This window comes from Triturus cristatus, chromosome 1_1 (assembly GCF_964204655.1).
Source record: "Triturus cristatus chromosome 1_1, aTriCri1.1, whole genome shotgun sequence".
NCBI lineage: Eukaryota > Metazoa > Chordata > Amphibia > Caudata > Salamandridae > Triturus > Triturus cristatus.
Window position 1 is genome coordinate 733,791,247 of NC_140579.1, and position 18,854 is coordinate 733,810,100.

General features: G+C 46.6%; 1 pseudogene across 1 annotated transcript in view; it reads left to right on the plus strand.

The window, feature by feature from the left end:
• Nucleotides 1-9,344, plus strand: part of LOC146870980 (innate immunity activator protein-like) — a 102,600-nt pseudogene extending 93,256 nt beyond the window's left edge. The window contains exon 7 of the transcript XR_014978969.1: nucleotides 9,291-9,344. The product of XR_014978969.1 is annotated as an innate immunity activator protein-like (transcript). The remainder of the gene's footprint in view (nucleotides 1-9,290) is intronic.
• Nucleotides 9,345-18,854: the final 9,510 nt, after the last annotated feature.

An 18,854-nucleotide genomic window follows, 5' to 3' on the forward strand; every position in this document is an offset into this window, starting at 1 on the left:
TGATGATAGATAGTCGAACCGATTGAAAGTTGGGATATTATACATTGGCCTGACTTGTGTCGTCTGTGCAGACTGGAATGGGTTAGGGATTGGATAAGACCTATCCCTGTGATTGCTCTGACGCATAGTCGGGGCTTGAAAATGTTGTGGATGGTTCGGGGTAAGAATTGGCATTAGAGGTTGTGGATGCCAATTGGGGTTGTTGGAAAAGGCGGCATTTAGGTTCTGGTTTTGGGCAAAGAAGGGTGATTTGACCCTTGCACCAAAATTCATCTCTTGGTATGAGTTAATGGGGAAGTTGTTGGGAGGGTTAACCGTGGCTTGTTCTGAAGATATCAAATGTCGATAAAAATATCCTAAGGGAAGGAGCGTGGTGTTAAATTCCCATGGCGATGGTAAAGGGGCGTTAGCTAGTGTTTTCTCTGCCCAATGTGGTTTTCTAAAACTAATAATGACACAGTCGCCCTCAAATTTTTTCCTAAGGGGTCCAATCCAACCCACCCGCTGTGTGTTAATAATCTCCCTTGCACCATCAATCGGATAATTGCAGTTGGTAATTAGCCAGTGCAGGGTTTTATTTTTGAGTGATATGGGATTTTCATCCTGATCCTCTCTTAGTTTAGTAACGTTTACTAACACTAATACATATGCACCGCATTCCGGAGGAAGATTGATGCGGGCCGGAACTTGTCTGGGCGGTTTTGGGATGGGTTGGGTCGAGATAGGATTGCTTATAGAAATTGAAGGGTGACCTGTGGTGCTCGCAGTTGAGAGTGTGGTATTCGCGGTAGTATTGATGCCAGGATCCTTTCTTTTATCCGTGGATTTGCTATTAGTGTGTGGTGTTGCTGTTTTTTTGTTTAGTAATTGGGCCATTGGCCAGCGCAACAGGTACAGCTTTATCTGCATTATTTGGGGCGACTGGGGGTACTTGTAAAATAGTTGTTTTGGGGCCTACTATATTGGTGGGGTTACTATTTTCTGAACTGGTTGTAGGACCTCCCTTTAAGAAAATCTTAAGGGGATTGCTCAATTCATCTAGCAGTTTTTCTAATCGAGCAAGCCTATTTTCGATTGGGGATAAATAAATGCTTAATAAATCCCCCAGTCTTTCCAACAGGGGGTCATATGCCTTATCTATATTTCCGTTAGTGTTCGTTGTTCTGCCCTGCTGAACAGTTTCACTATCGTCCCTCTGGGGTATTACCGTAACCTTAGTTGCGTTATGATTATTGTCAGGGACAAAGTTGGTATTTTTCCCAGGTTTCTTTTGTGCCCGGCCATATTTCCTGATCGTAGTTACCCGGGGCTTGGGTACGTGTAACTTCAGTTTTTGAACTGCCCCCTCACGCCTACCTCTAGCATGCCTGGTGTTATCAGCAGATTGTACTTTGGGAGAGGGGTTAATTAGCAAGTCAGGCGTTTTTTCCAGGTCTGTGCTAGTGTGGGTATCTGTGTCTAACAGGGGAATTGAGGCTGAGAGGTTAACCTCGCTAGGAATGGTGTGTATGTCAGCACAAACATCAAGTAGGGGTCTGATGTTATTAGGCATAATTTGTGCAGGTGTAGTGGCGGTAGCAATGAGGCCAAGCGAAGAACGTTTGGCATGCGCCAAGTCTTGTGATACCCTGCGTTCTAGTAGGTTTATGCCCTGGTTGATGGCATCATTGGCCTTAGAAATAAAAAGGTCAATGGGGCCAGTCACAGCGGCAGCAGTTTTGCTGCGGGTGCCTCTTGGGGCCATGCTGACAAATAATAACCCCTGGTCTGCGGTTTGAGTTGTTAAGCAGGACTACAGATACAAGTATCAATGACACATAGCAAACATTATAGTTATAAGGCAGATAGTCCCGGAAATGATAGCAGTACCCACAGTTCCCAAATGAGGAATGGCCAGTGGACCAATGAACAGTACCTTCAAGTTGTAACGAATAGGTGAATAAAAGGAGGTGGCCCCGTCCCGTCCTCCTCGTGCCTCTGAGGGCCACAAAGGGCCCGCCCTTTGCCCGGGCTTAGCCCGGCGTCCGCCCGCGCGCGTCCCGCGACGCGGAGGAAGCACGAGCGTTTTAAGCGCCTCCGGGCGCGTTCTTGGTCGTCGGGAGCCGCTGGGGCACCTGGGAAGTGTAGTTTAGCCCACTCGATGGCCGCGCGGTGAAGCAGCGGCGAGAGGAGCCCAGGAAAGCAGCAGCAAGACTCCAGGTAAGGATGAGGGGACACCAGCAACACCTCACGGTCCCCTCGTTAGATCATCCGGCTTCCCCACTCCACCGAGGGAGCACGAGCGTTTTAAGCGCCTCCGGGCGCGTTCTTGGTCGTCGGGAGCCGCTGGGGCACCTGGGAAGTGTAGTTTAGCCCACTCGATGGCCGCGCGGTGAAGCAGCGGCGAGAGGAGCCCAGGAAAGCAGCAGCAAGACTCCAGGTAAGGATGAGGGGACACCAGCAACACCTCACGGTCCCCTCGTTAGATCATCCGGCTTCCCCACTCCACCGAGGGAGCACGAGCGTTTTAAGCGCCTCCGGGCGCGTTCTTGGTCGTCGGGAGCCGCTGGGGCACCTGGGAAGTGTAGTTTAGCCCACTCGATGGCCGCGCGGTGAAGCAGCGGCGAGAGGAGCCCAGGAAAGCAGCAGCAAGACTCCAGGTAAGGATGAGGGGACACCAGCAACACCTCACGGTCCCCTCGTTAGATCATCCGGCCGGCTTGTTTTCTGCAGCCATTTCCTCTCCGTGCGCCACATCCTCCTCCTCGCGACAGGTACTCCCAAGCCGCGCGCAGGAGGAGCCGCTACACAGCCACGCGCACGGCTGGCGTGGTTTCGGAAGAGAAGGCGTCTACACCTTATCGTCCCCACCAACCCGTGTTACAGTTGGCCAGACTGCCTCTGGTAACGCTATCATTTTAAAGAGGGCGGCTCTGCCCAACAGCAACAGTGGTAGAGACCTCCAGTGTTTCACATCTCCACGAAACTTCATCAGTGGTTTCATAAGGTTTTCTTCAATGAAGTGCGTTGGGTGGGGTGTGATGTAGATGCCTAAGTATTTGAATCCCGTGGCTGCAATTCGCAGCTTACAGCCCGGCGGGAGCTTTGGGGCGGGGCCGTACAATACATAGAGGAGAGATTTCGCCCAACTGATAGTGTACCCTCCCATATGCGGTACAAATGTCCAGTAGATAGATAATAGATCTAGCCGGTGACGCCAGATATAGCAATATGTCATCCGCATAAAGCGAGATGCGATCTTCCCATCCCATTTTCCCACCTCAGCCCACGGATCATCTGATCCTGCCTTATCCATGTCGCGAGCGGCTCCAATATTTATGCAAAAAGGAGTGGGGATAAGGGGCAACCCTGCCTTTTACCCCTGCCTAACGAAAAATCTCTGGAGATTCGACCGTTAGCCACCACCTGCGCCAGAGGTGCATTGTACAGCAGCTGAATCCACGCACAAAACTTGGGGCCAAAGCCCATTTGCCGGTGAACCGCAAATAGAAATGGCCACTCCACCAGATCAAACGCCATACTGGCTTCTAAGGAGAGGAGCACCGCATCTTCTCGTATGATGGGTATGCGGGCCATTACCCCATGCAAGCGTCTCAAATTAAGGGCGGTATTACGACCCGGCATGAAGCCCGATTGATCAGGGTGGATGAGCGTAGTGAGGTGCGGTTGTAAACGGAGCGCTAGTGTTTTCGCCAGTATTTTCGCCTCCACGTTGATTAAGGATATTGCACGATATGATGAACAATTCTGCGGCGGCTTGCCTTGCTTGTGTATTGCAACAATTGTGGCCAACCGCTGATCTCGCTGGAGTATCCCTTTGTCAAGACTTTCGTTGTACATGTTGAGGAGATGGGGCATGAGGGATGTAGTCGCTTTTTTATATAGTTCAACTGGCAATCCGTTAGGCCCAATAGCTTTTCCTGTGTGGAGAGCGCCCAGCGCCAACGCCAATTCGTCAGACGTCAGGGCCACCTCCAATTCCTGCACCGCTGTGTGCGATAGTGTGGGCAACTGAATGTCGTGGAGAAAGGCAAGGTTGTCGTCTACGGTAGCTGTAGCTGTGGGAGTATAAATATTTTCGTAGTGAGTTGCGAGCGTATCAACTATGCATTGTGGGTCCGTTGTAATAGTACCATGTGCAAGTTCTAGTTGGGAAACCCAGCGGCTGGCCCTCTCCCGTCTTTCTAGCCAAGCCAGGAGCCTACCCGTCTTATCCCCTATTTCGTATATAAGATGTTGAGTTGCAGTGTTTCGCGCCGTGGCCGCTTCCCATGCATATGCCCTAAACTCCTGGCGTGCCAGGTTTAGATCGTGTGCCGTTGTGTCGTTAGTGTCGGTGCAGTGGGCAAGTTCGGCCTGGGATACCGCCTGTTCCAGGGTGTCCAGATGTTGGCGATGTTCCCTTCTATGTCTAGTAATTAACTAAATAGCCTGTCCCCGAATCACTGGTTTGTAAGCCTCCCATAAGATGGTCGGTGAGGCTACTGAGTTTGTATTTTCATCAAAATATTGCTTTGTGGCCTTCAAAAGTCCCTAACCAATCATGGGAACCTCGAGAAACCCGGGATAGAGTGGAAAAATGTGTTGCCGACCAGGAACATGTGACGTGTAGTGTATTTGAACTGGTGAGTGGTCTGAAATGCCTCTAGGTAAATGCGTAATCTCTAGGAGTCTCCCCTGGGTCGCCCCTAGTGTGAATATATAATCGATCCTCGAGAGACTGTTGTGGACTCCGGAGTGGAAAGTGTACTGCCGTTCAAAGGGGTATCTGGTGCACCAAATATCTACAAGTCCCATCGCATTTATAAACCCCTTCAAGGCATGATTTGTGCTGGTGGGTTCTCTAGGGGGTTTGCGATTTTTAGTAACGTCCATCGCAGCATTAAAGACCCCACCTACAATCAGCTCTCCCTGTGGGAGGGTCAGCAGAAATGTACCCAGAGCTTGGAAAGTCGTGTGGTGAAGCGCGGGTGGAATGTAAACCGTAACTAAATTATACGTTCTCCCTTCCCACTGACATGAGTTTGCGGCGAAACAGCCCTGGTCGTCAGTCCATGATCCCTGGACAATCAGGGGGAAGCTCTTGTGTACCAATATCCCCACTCCCCGGGAGCCAGAAGTGAATGCAGCATGGACCACCATCTTAAATCCCCAGCGATCTAGAGCCTTACAGGCTGATCCCACCAAGTGGAACTCCTGAAGCAATGCCACCGCCGGGGCCTTCCGCTTCAGGTATTGGAGGACCAACCCTCTCTTTATTTTGTTACCCAAACCGTTAACGTTCCAGGATATAATGGACAAGGGGGGGCTTGGTGTCTCCGGTGTCAGCAAGTGGGTACCTGACTCTTCAGCCAGCGTCAATGTGGGTGGCATGTGTAAACTCTGTATCTGACCGGTGCCATGGGTTGCAGAGCAACAATAAACAATATGCAGGGCTTTCCGGCGATTCGTGGACCATAAACAACAAAACCCAACAGAAATCCCATTAACTGTGTCCCGATCCCCTCCCACCTCCCTGCCTCCCTGCCCAGCGGTACTAGAACTACCCGCCTCCCCAACTGAGCAGAGTGCTTCAATTCCCGAACTTGTACCATGTTAAGTGGGGGTGAGTCTGCCAATGACCTCCGGAAAACCTCCCTAGGAATGTACTTGCTGTCACGGTAAATAGTATACTTAGCCCGCTCATACCTGAGTCCGAGTTACATGGTATGACTCCACTCCATGGTCCACGGCTGCCTCAATGGTGTCTTACAGCTTGCAGGTGCCACCGTCAGCGTCCGTAGCATTAATCGTGGGCCGTTCATCAAGAGCGATCAGTCTTCCGATTCACTATGTCCGTTGGTCGTGGATGTATGCGGTTCAGTCCCTCAGGGTTGCAGACGTCCTCCATGTGTCTTGGCACCTTTGGCCAGGCGCCATCCCTCCAACCAGTCCTGTGCCTCTGCTGGCGTAGTGAAGAACTATGTTTTCCCCTCCGCCTCCACCCGCAGTTTAGCCGGGAAAAGCATCGAGTACTTAAGTTCCCTGGCGCGCATCTTTCTTCACTTCCATAAAACTGCTTCTCTGTTAGGTGACTGCAGCTGTATAGTCCGGATAGAGTGTGACAGAGCTGTTGTCGATCCGGATCGGAGGAGCTATCCTCACCGCTTGTAGAATTGCGTCACGGTATCTAAAATTGAAGATGCGCGCTAGAATTGGTCTGGGGGGAGCCCCCGGACGCGGCTGTGCCCCTGGTACACGATGCACCCTTTCCACAGAGAAGAAACTGGACAAGCCCTGGGGTTGCAGTTGGTTCTTAACGAGGTCTTCCACAAAGAGATCAAGGGCCGGGCCCCGTGTTTTCCGGTACACCAACAAGGCGCACATTGTTGCGCCGCGAACGGCCTTCTTGATCGTCCATTTTTGCCATGATCTGTTTCTTATCTGCTTCTAGGCGCTGCACTTGACGCTGCAGGGCAGCCGTGTCCGTGGGCAGCGTAGCCGCCGTGGTTTCGACTTCTGCCAGTCTGTCTGTCATTTTCGAGAAGTCCGCTCGTATTAGGGATATATCCGTGGAAAACGATCCTATTGAGGACTGTACTGTTTGTAACGCGGACATTACATCTTTTAAGGTAACCTCGTCTGATTTATCTGGCTTCTCTGCCGCCGAGGCGGTCGTCCGGACAGCATTCATTTGTGAAGGTTCTGACGAGTCTTTATTGTAAGCTAACTTATCCAGTCTGGTGGTTGGCTGGCTTCTGGGACCCCTTCCTCCCATCGTAGCTCACCTGCCAGGGGCACCCCCCCCCCAGTCTCGGGGTAAAGACCGTAATTGCCGTTGCCTGCCGTGCAGGCTTCAGTCGCACGCGGCCTTCCGGGTTTCCTGCCAATACTCCTCCTCTGAGTGTAGTGATATATGGGACAGGAGGGCCCCCCTGCAGCCTTTTCGGGAGGGAGGGTTCAAAAAGTCTCAAGGGCGTCAGGTATATGTCGTATAATTGGGTGAGCCCCGAGGGCACTCTGCGACTACTGCACTGTGTCCTGCAGCAATGGGCCGGGGGGGGGGGGGGGGGGGAGAAAGAGAGCCACCCAGTATGCTTCTTTTTTAAATCATCATAAACAAGATTATGTTGTCTTACATAAACAAAATGGACATTATCATTTTCATGCATTTTCTTTTGTGTCAATTCTATTCTTCCGTATTGATGGTCACAAACATGCTCATAAATTTTCAGTCTGTTATTAGTATTTTTTTTCTATTGTATCATGCACGTGTGCGGACCTTGCTCCCTTCCCTTCTCTAACCACTTCAATGTTTTTGGCAGTATTTCCACGAGCAAAAACGATTTCGACGGGCATTTTCTTTCAAATTGAAGTAACTATGTTACGTCTTTGTAAAAACATAATTTTTTATGTCATTGAAGTGAGTGTAGTTATGGAAATGAGCTCTGCATTTATATTTAAACCCCAATCATTTCATGATTTACACAAATGAGGTTCCGGTTGTTGCAACTGAAATAAACCTCTCGTCACTGTAGCAATATGTATTTTTGGAGTGCTGCCTGTTCTCTATTTTCATGATGATTCCGTGAGGCAGCGGACAACCCTTCAGACGGGCACTATCACATTTTCATATTAAGAACCCTGAGGGTGAGGGCAAAAATAGAGAGCCCGATAGCGAGCTGTCTCGGCACCTGCTTTTTAGAACTGCTGGTGCTGAGTACCAGCAGGACCCGACCCACTTAAAGCCCTGGGGTTACGCTTTTTAAAAGAAACAAAAGGAGTAACACCAGTGGTGGAGTGCGGCGTATACCTATATTGCACAGCTCTTCTCTTGACCGCTTGGACTCAAATGTCCCCTTTACTTTTTGCAATTTTAATGGTTTCTTCAAGAACTGTGTTATACCTCTCTACCATCCCATTGTTCTCGGGATGATAAAGAGCGCATCTTTTTTTATATCTTATACCTCTGTCTCTCAGGAAACTCCCATTTCTTTGGATGTAAATTGCACCCCACTGTCTGTAAGAATGGATTTGGGATTCCCTTCTTTGGCAAACACTTCAGATAAAAGAAAATCACTGATTTAGTACACATCTCATGCATGCACCACACCCACTTATGGCCATCTGGACAACATGTTTATTGCTATCAAAAGATACCTGCTAGACCCCTAGAATCTATAGGTCCAACCAAGTCTAGAGCCACTTCTTCCCATACATCACATGGGATTTCCTGCAAACCATGGAAGCTGTTCTTACTTTCATGGTTTTATCACTCAACCAGCACTCCCTGCAATCCCTCATTATCCGCTCCATCACAGTATCAATTCTTGGCCACCAATTAATACATCTAAGTCTTTCTTTGATTTTAGAAATGCCCTGGTGTTCTTCATAGCCCAAATGTAGAAGTTGCTGCCTGACACCCAAATGTGGTACCAACTTAGTCCCTCTCACTACAATGTTATCAACCATAGACAATTTATTCACAACTTCGGCATATCCAGTAAATATTTGGTCTGAAACCCAAAACGTATCACTTGACCTAATAAATTGTGAAACAAGCTTCAGTTCTTCATCCAACTCCTGCTGTTGTAACCATATCTCCTTGCGTAACACTACACAACTAAAGTAGTGAATTGGGATCCTAATTTTGTGAAAGGAAATGTTGAAAAATCATAAGATGTATATAAAACATTGTATGACATAAGGCATGGCATGAAAGAAGTTGAATTGAAGGTAGGAGATTGACAGAGAGTCAAGAATGTTTTTTTAAGGAAAGGGAATTGTAGGTTTTCGGAACCTTAGAGAGTGGAAGAATTACTTTGCAAGTCAGCTGTGTTGGCAAATGTTGGCACATAAGCAGAGTGTCAAGATGCAAAGGAAATGTAGGGAGTCGAAGGAAAGACTGTGAATGGTGGAATGATGAAAAGTGTTGAAGTGGAAGGTGGTCAAAGGAGAGATGAGAATGAAGGTGATGTTGAAGCAACTTCTGTAGACAATGGAGTTAAGTGAGTAGGGGGAGATAGAAGCACGGAAACTAAAAATATGTTTGGAAGGGTAAATAACAAAACTAAAAATCTGGTGGATTACTTGTGTGATTAGATAAAAAATAGTGCATAATTATGTCTTGATTTATTTGTAGTTGTTTTGGTTTAGATGTTATGCAAGTATGGAGTCTTTTTAGTGCAACACATTGTTTCTTTAAGTTGTAGTTGTTTATTATTCTTGTTTTATATTATGTTGTTATGTAGGAAGGGAAATATGTGAAGAGTTCAGACTATGATATGACATCATTTGGGTTCTGGTTTTAGAGTCTGGAACCAGACGATGACGACATCAAGAGGAGCGGTTGGTGAGCTGTACCCTTGTGTTTGAGGCTTTCATAATAAAGCTTTCAACTGAAGTTTGTCTACAGACCGTCAATACAGATATCTGCTGTCTATCAAAACCTCAGCCTAAACAATACTGAATGTGTGTTCATTAACAATGCCACAGCCCACACTGAGATTCAGGCACAACACAAGAAAAATCCCAAACCAATTTAGAAGAATAGAGTATATTTTAATAAATAAATAATACCACAAAGACACAAATCCAATATTAATAAATAAAATGATACCATAATGACAAAAAAATTCAATCTGTAGAAAGGGAGATATACAATTTAAAAGTATTTTTTGAAAATAGCACCACAAAGCGCCATTCGCAGTCATCTAGTGGTGCTAGAACGGGCAAAGTCATAAGTTCAGGCTGACAACAATGGAGCACAGGTCGGATACAGGGACCAAGTTAGTCCCTCTGAAGACTTACCTTCTGAGTCTGGTGCGAAGAGTTCTGTTCATGTTAGAGGAGACCACAAGGAGCAGAAAGAGTGTTACGAATGGTCGTCGCTGTAGCACAAAAGAGCAGGCCTAGCTTCGTGGGCTGTTGTTGCTGTAACATGAAGAGTTGGTTGGGGGGTTTTGCGGATGGTTGTTGCTGTAGCTTTGCATTGATAGTCACTTTGGGCTGGTGTTGCTGTAGTGAGAAGTGCAGCTCTCTTTTTACCACCCATTTCTGATGGTCACTGAAGCGCGAAGAGCAGGTCTCATTGGAGCTTTGCGTTGGCAGTTGTCACGGCGGCAGAGTCTCAGCACGAACAGCCTGTTCGTGGTCGCGAAGTGCCCAAACTTCAGGATTTTCACCTTTTCTTGTAAAGGAGCACACTCTGATGCCAGCCAAGTGTCGAGAACCTGGGGAGGCACCTCGTAGTGATCAGGGGCTCACCCCAGCAGAGACCAGCAGGGCTCAGGTAGGTCCAGTTGCAGCAGGTCAACTGGGCAGTTACAGGGTGGCATCTGAAGCTTGTTCTGACCCTGTAGCTCACAGAGGAGGTCATCCAACTGAGCCTTGGAGTCACTCTGGGTTAGACTGGGATGAAAGTAAGCAGGTCCAGTCATCCTTCTCAGACAGCAAGGCAGTCCTCAAGAAGCAGAACAGTCTTCTGGAAGCAGGGCACTTCCTTTTCTGTAACCTCCACAGGTCCAAGAGTGTTCGTAAGAGTCGCTCTAGAGATCCAATATTTATACCTGGTGTCAACCTCAACAGTAGAGCCATTCACAGTCCTGTGACCCAGGACACTGACATAAGGCACAGATTGTTGGGACAAGAAACTGCCAACATTCTAAAAGTGGCAATTTCAGATTTGTGACTTAAATCCAGACTTTACCACTAAAGATGATTTTAAATTACAATTCAGATGAGTGTATTCAGTATATCTTTATCTACTCCCAATGCAACGTTAGCACTTATTGAATGTAATAAGGTAACCCCATGTTAGCCAATTGATGAGATAGGCCTTACAACGGTAAAAAACAACTTTAGGAGTTTTCACTGCCAGGACATGTAAAACTTAAATATGCATGTCCACCATTTTAAACACCATGCACCCTGCTCTGAGCCTTTAGGGCCAACCTTATGGGTGACTTGTAAGTATTAACAAGCATTGACAAAGCCAATAGGTCTCGTCTTTGGGACCTACTGACTTTACCAATGCCTTTTGGCAATTCTCTACAGACTTTTTACAGACGTTGCGCAGCACTGACAAAATACATATGTTGCATTCCACCGGGGCACACATGTGTGATGTTGCATGTGCATGCATGTGTCAGAATGCATACCTGTCTACAGAATGATGTAGGCACCATTTGATTTAATTTATTGTTTACCGACCTATGATGGTGGACGCCTTTTGGATGTGTAAATAAAAAAATTGAGTCTCTTTAGTGAGAAATGCACATTTTTGATGCTTAAGGTCTGTGGGACGGGGAAGATGACTAAGAAGTGAAGGATGCGGGATGGGGTGAGACAGGAATAAACATTGCATGAGGGAGACGACAACACGGGGCAAGGGGAGAAGCTGACATTGAAAGAAGAACACAGAACGGGGGCAGGGGAGCGGGAGAGAGAAAAGCACGCAGCGCAGGGGAAAAGCACGTATGACAGCGAGCAGCACATGAAAGTGACAGCAACATGGGACGCAGGGGAGAGGTACACATGGGCAAGAACAACACAGCGTGAAGGGAGGTGGGTGACAAGTACACAGAACATGGGGGTGGGCATCCAGAGGGAGCACAGAGGGAACAGAAGGCGAGAGCTGGAAAACACATGCATCCTTATGGGGTACTTAATGAACAAGCACTCGTGCTTGTGCTGGCATCCACCTTGCGGGAGCAAGCAGCGGCGTGCGGGCCACCTGTTTCCAATTAGCACGTGCGCCGCTGCTCGCTCCCGCAAGGTAGATGCTCGCACAAGCACGAGTGCTTGCAAAGAGCTGACCCATTCCTAAAGGTCCCTCCTAGAGCAGTGCTGGGTGTTATGCTCTAGGCGAGACCTAAAAAGGAAGGTTTAGGCCTGGCACTAAAAGCTGCAGTGGGAGGCCTGAGATATGTCTAAAAAGGCTACCTTAAGTGTGTGGCATTATGATTGCTGCAGGCACACTAATGGCATTTAATTTACAGGCCCTGGGTACATAGAGTATAATTTACTAGGAACTTACAAGTAAATTAAATGTGCCAATTAGGTATAGGTCAATTTTACCATGTTTGAGGGATGGAGTTTCTATTTAGATTTCATATGTTTTACTTAATCTTGCCTTCCCTAAGAGTTTTTGCTGTTACCAGGATATGTTTCTGTAGTTGGTTTTGTTCGTGCAGCATTTGTATAGTGTGCACTGTGAAATGAGTCACCTCTAGGTGTGTGTGTGTTAGTGGGGGTTGTGGGTGAATGTTTATAATGGGCCACAATTGAGAGCTCTGGATTGGAGGCAGCAGACAGTGTGAGTTTCTTTAGAATAAATGCTCAGCCAGTCCTTGGCCTTTCTGTGGATCACCACAATCACACTGCCAATTCTAACTGTGAATCTATGCAAAAGTGTATGAAGGAGGTATACAGTTGTCAAAAATATTAACTGGGCAAAAGGAAAATGCAGTGTTTACAAGACGGTGGGTGTGATGTGTGTGTGTAGGGGAGATGGGGAAGGGAAGGAGATGTGAGAAAGTACATGCAGGAGAGAGTGAAAAGAGGGTGATGAAGACAAATGAGATGAGGTGAGAGCAGTGGTTGCTGGCAACTATGGCAGTAGGGGGGGCGGGTGCGTAAAATAAATAGTTTTCTTAAAAAAGGAAAAGAAATAAAAAGTCACTTACCTGGTTGCGCAGACATGTCCTCCTCGCTCTGGGTCTCTTCTTTTCCTGACGTCACATCCAGGGCCCCAGCTAACCTACTAACCATTCCTGGCGCTTCTCTCTTGCTGTTAACCAACAGGAGAGAAGTGGCAGGATTGGAGGGACTGGCCTCTCTTGGCGCTCCAGAGGACACTGTAGGCTTCTGCAGGCTTTCAACCCAGCTGTCTATGACAGCTGGGTTGAGAGGTTTATTTTGTGCGCATGTCGGCCAGTCAAAGTGACATGATATAAACTAGTTCACAGGCAGCCGGCCATTGCTGCCAGTTCAGAACGGGTGGCGAAAAATAAATTGGTAATAAATTAACTACATTACCATTTTATTTTTCGTCTCTGGGGCATTTTAGTGGGGAGACGCTCGCTGCTCAAAGGGTACAGGTGCCGCTGGGTGTGAGATGTGTAGTTGCAGGATTTCAGAAAGCGGTGGAGAAAAAATGGGCATAAGCATTGGAAAACACCAGGGGGAAGTAGCTTGAATGGAAGAACGTGAGTGATCGAGACACTTCAATTCTAATAATTCACAACAAAAATGTTATTTATCGGATTCTAACAAGCATTAGCAAAGCCAATAGATTTGGCTTGTTTTAGGTGCATGTACATTGCTGTGTGATTTATCTTGATGCAACACAAAGCGCACAAAGAGGCCCCTAAATAATTATTCAGTGGTACACTATGGAAAGCACAGAATTTAAGTTTACATGCTTTATTCCACAGCCTTAATTATATAGGCCTCACCTCTTGGAAAGGTTTCCGAGTTATGCTTCTTTGGCCAAACCCTTTCAAGAGAGTGCCCACTTTTTTCATCCTACTTAAAGACCTCGATTCAGGCCTTGCTGACCAATGACATCTTTTCTCTCACCTTTAACGCCACTCCAATATTTTAACGATTTAAATTGATGCCAACCTATGTTTCTATAGTCAAAAAGTCAGCATAATACAGTCTTAACCCTCTTCTGCATAAAGTAGCCTTTCTTGCCACCGGAAAATAAATTCTGCTCCTCCACTAAACCCTTCATTTTGTTCCATATTGACAGGACAACTCCATGTATACGAGTGTCCTTGACCCATCACTAAAATCTTTATACTGATTGTTTCTCATTACTAAGTATTGTTTTGCACCTGCTAATTTTCAGTAGCAGAGGGGGTCATAAATTAGTGGATGCTTATTTGTGCCAGGTTATGAATAGGACATCTCAGAATCAGATGGAGAAAATCACGTGAGCAAACACTGGCAATGTGTACCCACAGTTTAATACTGTTATGAAAGCAATCAAGAGTTGTAATGTAAAGGAGTGCCATAAATTGATGTATCTTGGGCTGCCACCTGGGCTTCCCATCAAACTTTTGGTTTCACACTAGAAACTTGGTAAATCTGAGGCTTCATTTGGGGTTGCTGTGCTTTGTGTGACTTCCTCCTCTCATGATAAACACTTCTGAGGATGGGGATCTGTATTAAAATCTGTTAACTGAACTTTTTTGCGTGACATGCACTGTCAGCGTTTGGCTCCCACGTGTGTGCCTTGACATGAGCTCTCTACTTGCTACATACTCAACTGTAAGCACTGGAACGAGGAAGACTGGATGAAGAGGTGGTGTCTGGATGACTGCAGCCTTGTAATCTTCCCAAGGGGGGTATGTTTCGATGGAGAGGATGTGGTAAGAGTGGCTTTCCTAATAGGTGGGTTACACCTAGAATGGAGCTCTGCTTATTTTTCATTCTCTCTCCTTGCTAATATGACAGTGTACACGAGGTAAAAATAATTTGTAAGGACTGTGATGACGAAGAGTAGGTCCTGTATTGGGGTCCAAGTCTACCCCACTGTTGATGCCACTGACGGCCTCTTTACGAGTAGCCCATTATTTGGTCAGGGATACCGGAATCCCTACGTGAATGACCCCGGAGTCTGGATAACATGTGGACCAGAAGTACTTTTCCGCATGTCATTCACGATTCTGAGCTCAATAATGGACCCTCTGCCAGGCCAGGTTCTTCCTGGACTGGAAACAAGCATGTTAGAACCGGTTTTGAGGTTTCACCCCTCATCAGCCAGGATAGTTTGACTCCAGTGGCATGGAGAGCACGGGACACACGTCTGGGCATACCCGTCTCACTTGGGGTGACAAATGCAAAAAGAACAATTGATGGACAGAATTCAGGACAATGTCATACATTCACCCCAGTACAGAGATCTGGGCCTAAATCCATCGTTTTTTTGCTCCCCATGCCATTCCAGTTTGAACCCTCCTATATGCAAATCCGTCTTGACCGTGTGCCCAATGGGAACGATTAAGGTTTTGCAGCACATTTAAGTGGATGGATACCACACTACTCTGTTGGTTGTGTTTGGTTGAAAGAGTGTGTGAAGGTTTATAGTGTGTATTTTATGAGAACTGTTTGGGGTGGTACGTGATCACCAGAGGAGTGCTCTTATTGTGACACATGGAGCTGTGCTTAAGCATGGATAGAGTTGATTTTCTTATATATACCATTCCTGTGTTTGTTTGGTACAGTGTGAGGTCACAGAGGCTGGAGTGGGAAGTGTGTTAGTGTTGTGCATATTCACCAGAGATGCGCTCTTATTTTGTGATGTGTGGCTGCGCTTAATTGTGGAACGGATCAAAGAGCGAGGGATTGAGTTGCCTATCTTGCACACATCGTTGCTGGATTTGGTTGGTAGAATGTCGATTCATAGTGTGATCTATGTGGGAATTGTTTTGGGGTCTTGCATTGTGACCAGGGTGCTGCTCTCATTGTATTGCAGCTTTCTTATTGATATGCTTTAGCATGGACTGCAATGAAAACAAGCAAGAGGTACAAATGAAGACAGGAAGAGGGTCCGATCGCTGCCTAGGTGGTACAGTGGAAGAAGGGCAGTGCAATGGAATGATCACAGAAGGATCGCTGCAGATTCGTCTATTTTAAAGATTAACCACAGGCACCACTGCTGTGCTTGGCACAAAGGCTGGAACCCCCATAGAGAAAGCAGACGGGGTTTGCGATTAGCTTTGTTAAGCCACAGCCCTCAGCTCCAAGGGTCGGTTGGGTGATGGAATAATCGGACAGTGACAGCTGGTGTCGCTCACAACCCCCTTAGTACCTACGAATCACACTGCAAACTGTGTTAGCCTCTCCCAGAGATGTTTGTCCTGCACACACTGGGTTGTTGATTCTCTTTTAAGTACAATATAGCTGGTAGTGTCTACTCTGTACGTTGTGCTCACAGTGGACATACAATGGGTCCTCATCGCATAGGAATGTTGGAGTCCGAAGAGTAGAACTCATTTACATCCTCTCGCACGCCTTTGTGAATTATCCCAAAAACATCTAAAATGGGAGTAAAATGGGAATATTCAGGGATATTCATATACAGTTCATACAAATAGAAAGGACGGTGTCCTCTTTGAACTTCTAATTATAAGAGGTTGGACAATTGACAAAGACATGTAACAGAGCGCGAGAGAGTGTTTTTTTTTCATTCTTGTGCGACCTGGTTGTATGTACAGTTGCATGAGTAGGACATGTGTGGTGTATAAAGTGCACGTGCGGTGTATGAGTGTTCAGCAAGTTGTAGGATGAGGTATGTACAATGCATGAGACTGGTGTGTGTGCTCAAGGTGAGCTACGGACACAATTCATGAAGAGTGTAAGCAAGCCAATTGTTCGTATGTTTAGTGTGTGAGTGGCAGGTAAGTGCGCAAATAATCCAAAGCATAGCAGCTTTATACCCATCACGTCCGGCCACGCCCACCAGTGGGATTGCCTCCTTACAATACGGCACAGTGGTTCTCATTTGTGGTTGCCAAATGCATCATGGGTAATGTAGTCCTTACTTTCTCAGCCAGGAGCCTCAAGTTCTGTATGGAGAGGTGAGAAGTAGTAGGGTGTGGCTGGTGAGAGATTTATTTCCACACCCTGGGGCCTAAAGCCGCGCCCGCGTGTTTGGATGTGGGAGATAACTTTAGAAGTCTGAGGCGCTATCAGGTGTTTTCCTTTCTCACAGCTCTCAGCCTGATATCTCTGTTCATAGTAAACAGAATTAGTAATGCCCCGGGGGCCTGGATGTGGAGAGCAAGGACAGGAACTGGGGAGGTACCTGCGGGCGCCCTTTCCTCCCCCTGCCCCGGGACTGCCTGGTGTTTGATTTATATCCAGGCAAAAATCTGGCAGTTTATCAAAAAATGCCGGTATCCGAAAAATGAGCCCTGGAGAAAGCAAACTCCCATCTCCCACACGGAAGACGTTTCCCCAGCCGCCCTCACCAGCTGGAAGCCTTTGAAATGCCATTTGGGTAAATATCACAGTTCCTGCGCCCGCCCTATGCGGCCTTGCCTCTTCAAACATGCAAATGAGGTATTGATATGCGGGACAAAGGAGATCTGTTAATCCTCACACAGAGGGTGCAAATTGCTGAATGTGATACAAAAGGTACCTGAAGAGAGGTGTCAGCTGAGCAAGCAGGCCTCAAGCGGTCACTGCATGAGCCAAGGCAAAGCCCTCTGCCACGAGCTGCCCTCTGGGCAGCCGTAGGCAAGACTTCCGAGATTAGAAAACCCCAATCAGAGGCGCATACATTTCAATTTGTGGAAAGCCATGTGGTCCAGTTGCTGAATTTGGAACCCGGAGACCTGGATTCTAAGCCTAGTTGTAAAACGTAATCAAGAGTCGTCTGACTGGGAAAATCACTATATCTAAACTAATACATATGGCAAATATGTAAAAAATAAAACACTTTGTCAGCCATATTCACTATCACTTCCACACTCAAGTGGACTCCACAGTGAATACTTTTGTGTTTATAGAGCCTCATAGTCGAGACGCTACAATAAAGATCTTCCCTGTAAAGTAATCCACTACACTTTGTAGTTAAAGAAAAAAAACTAAAAAATATACTTCCAACCAGCACTCTAACCATTGGACATGGATTTTTATGTGTGTATGTATTTTTAAAAAAATATTTAACTTAATTTCCTGATGTATCACTATTAGGTGCGCTTAACCCAAAGACATAATAACACATAGTTTGTGGAAATAATGCTCTTTGCATTGACAACTGGGTTAATAATATGGCAGAACAAGCGACGCAGGAACTGAACACGCACAGGTTGTGCAGACCATCGTGATCCTACTAACTGGACGGAGAGTAGTCCCGCTGTTGTACAGACACATGCAGGAGATCTGCTGGACCTTTGCTGGTAATGTAAGAGTGAGATGGTCAGGAGTAATTGGTAGGTACTTGACTGAGAGTGAGTGGAGAATTTGTTAGCTAAATTGCCAAGATGTTCAGAGACCATAATTTTAATTTGATGCTGTTCAGTTAATTATATCGTATTTATTTTAATGATTTCTGGCTCTGCAAAATATACAGATGTCATCCTGGATGTGTCTGCAGACGCAAAGGTACGCAGGTAGATTTCCTTCACCTGGTTTTGGGGGTATCTTTTGATTCAGACGTATTGGGAACTGGCAGTGGTAGGGATTTGTGATGTTACTGACAGAACGTACAAATTACTGCTGGACATTTGCCTCCTTGACCCATATAGTCACCCCAGTAACTTAAAGCACAATAGTAGGTTCTCGGATCTCACTCCTATGTTGGCTAGGTAAAGAACTGCCATGTCCTGGAAGTCGGTATTTAGCCCTAAAAGGCAGGGTGGAGACGTGGTGACATGTTATTCAAATTGTACTATAATGATGGAACTTGGGTTTCGGGCAGATGGGTCCATCCCGGCTGAGTGGTAAGCTTTCCAAAGAGCAATTGCAGGGGTCTCTGCCGAGTATGCTCCTTAATTTCATGTTGTACAGATGGTTTAGTAATAAGTTGTGTGATTTGCCACTTAGCTGGTTCATAAGATTTCCCATTCGTCTTAGAGTGTGGAATTTGATTATATGAAAGGCTTCTGTTCTTTGGGACTCCTTTGTGTACCTTTGTGAGTTGCATGGGGATCCTTATTCCAGTGGAAGGAAGGAGAATGAAGGAAACAAACTGGAGTTCCTTTTCCTAATGGGGACTGACTTTGCTATGGGAATGGGGTAAGTGCAAATGTGAAATGGAAATTCCTGTGACTGTGGTGCAGAACGATCCTGTTTTCCATTGTAGACCGTTAAGCTAATTTATGTACATAGCAGCTGGTTTCTTCTGTCTTTGGTTTGAT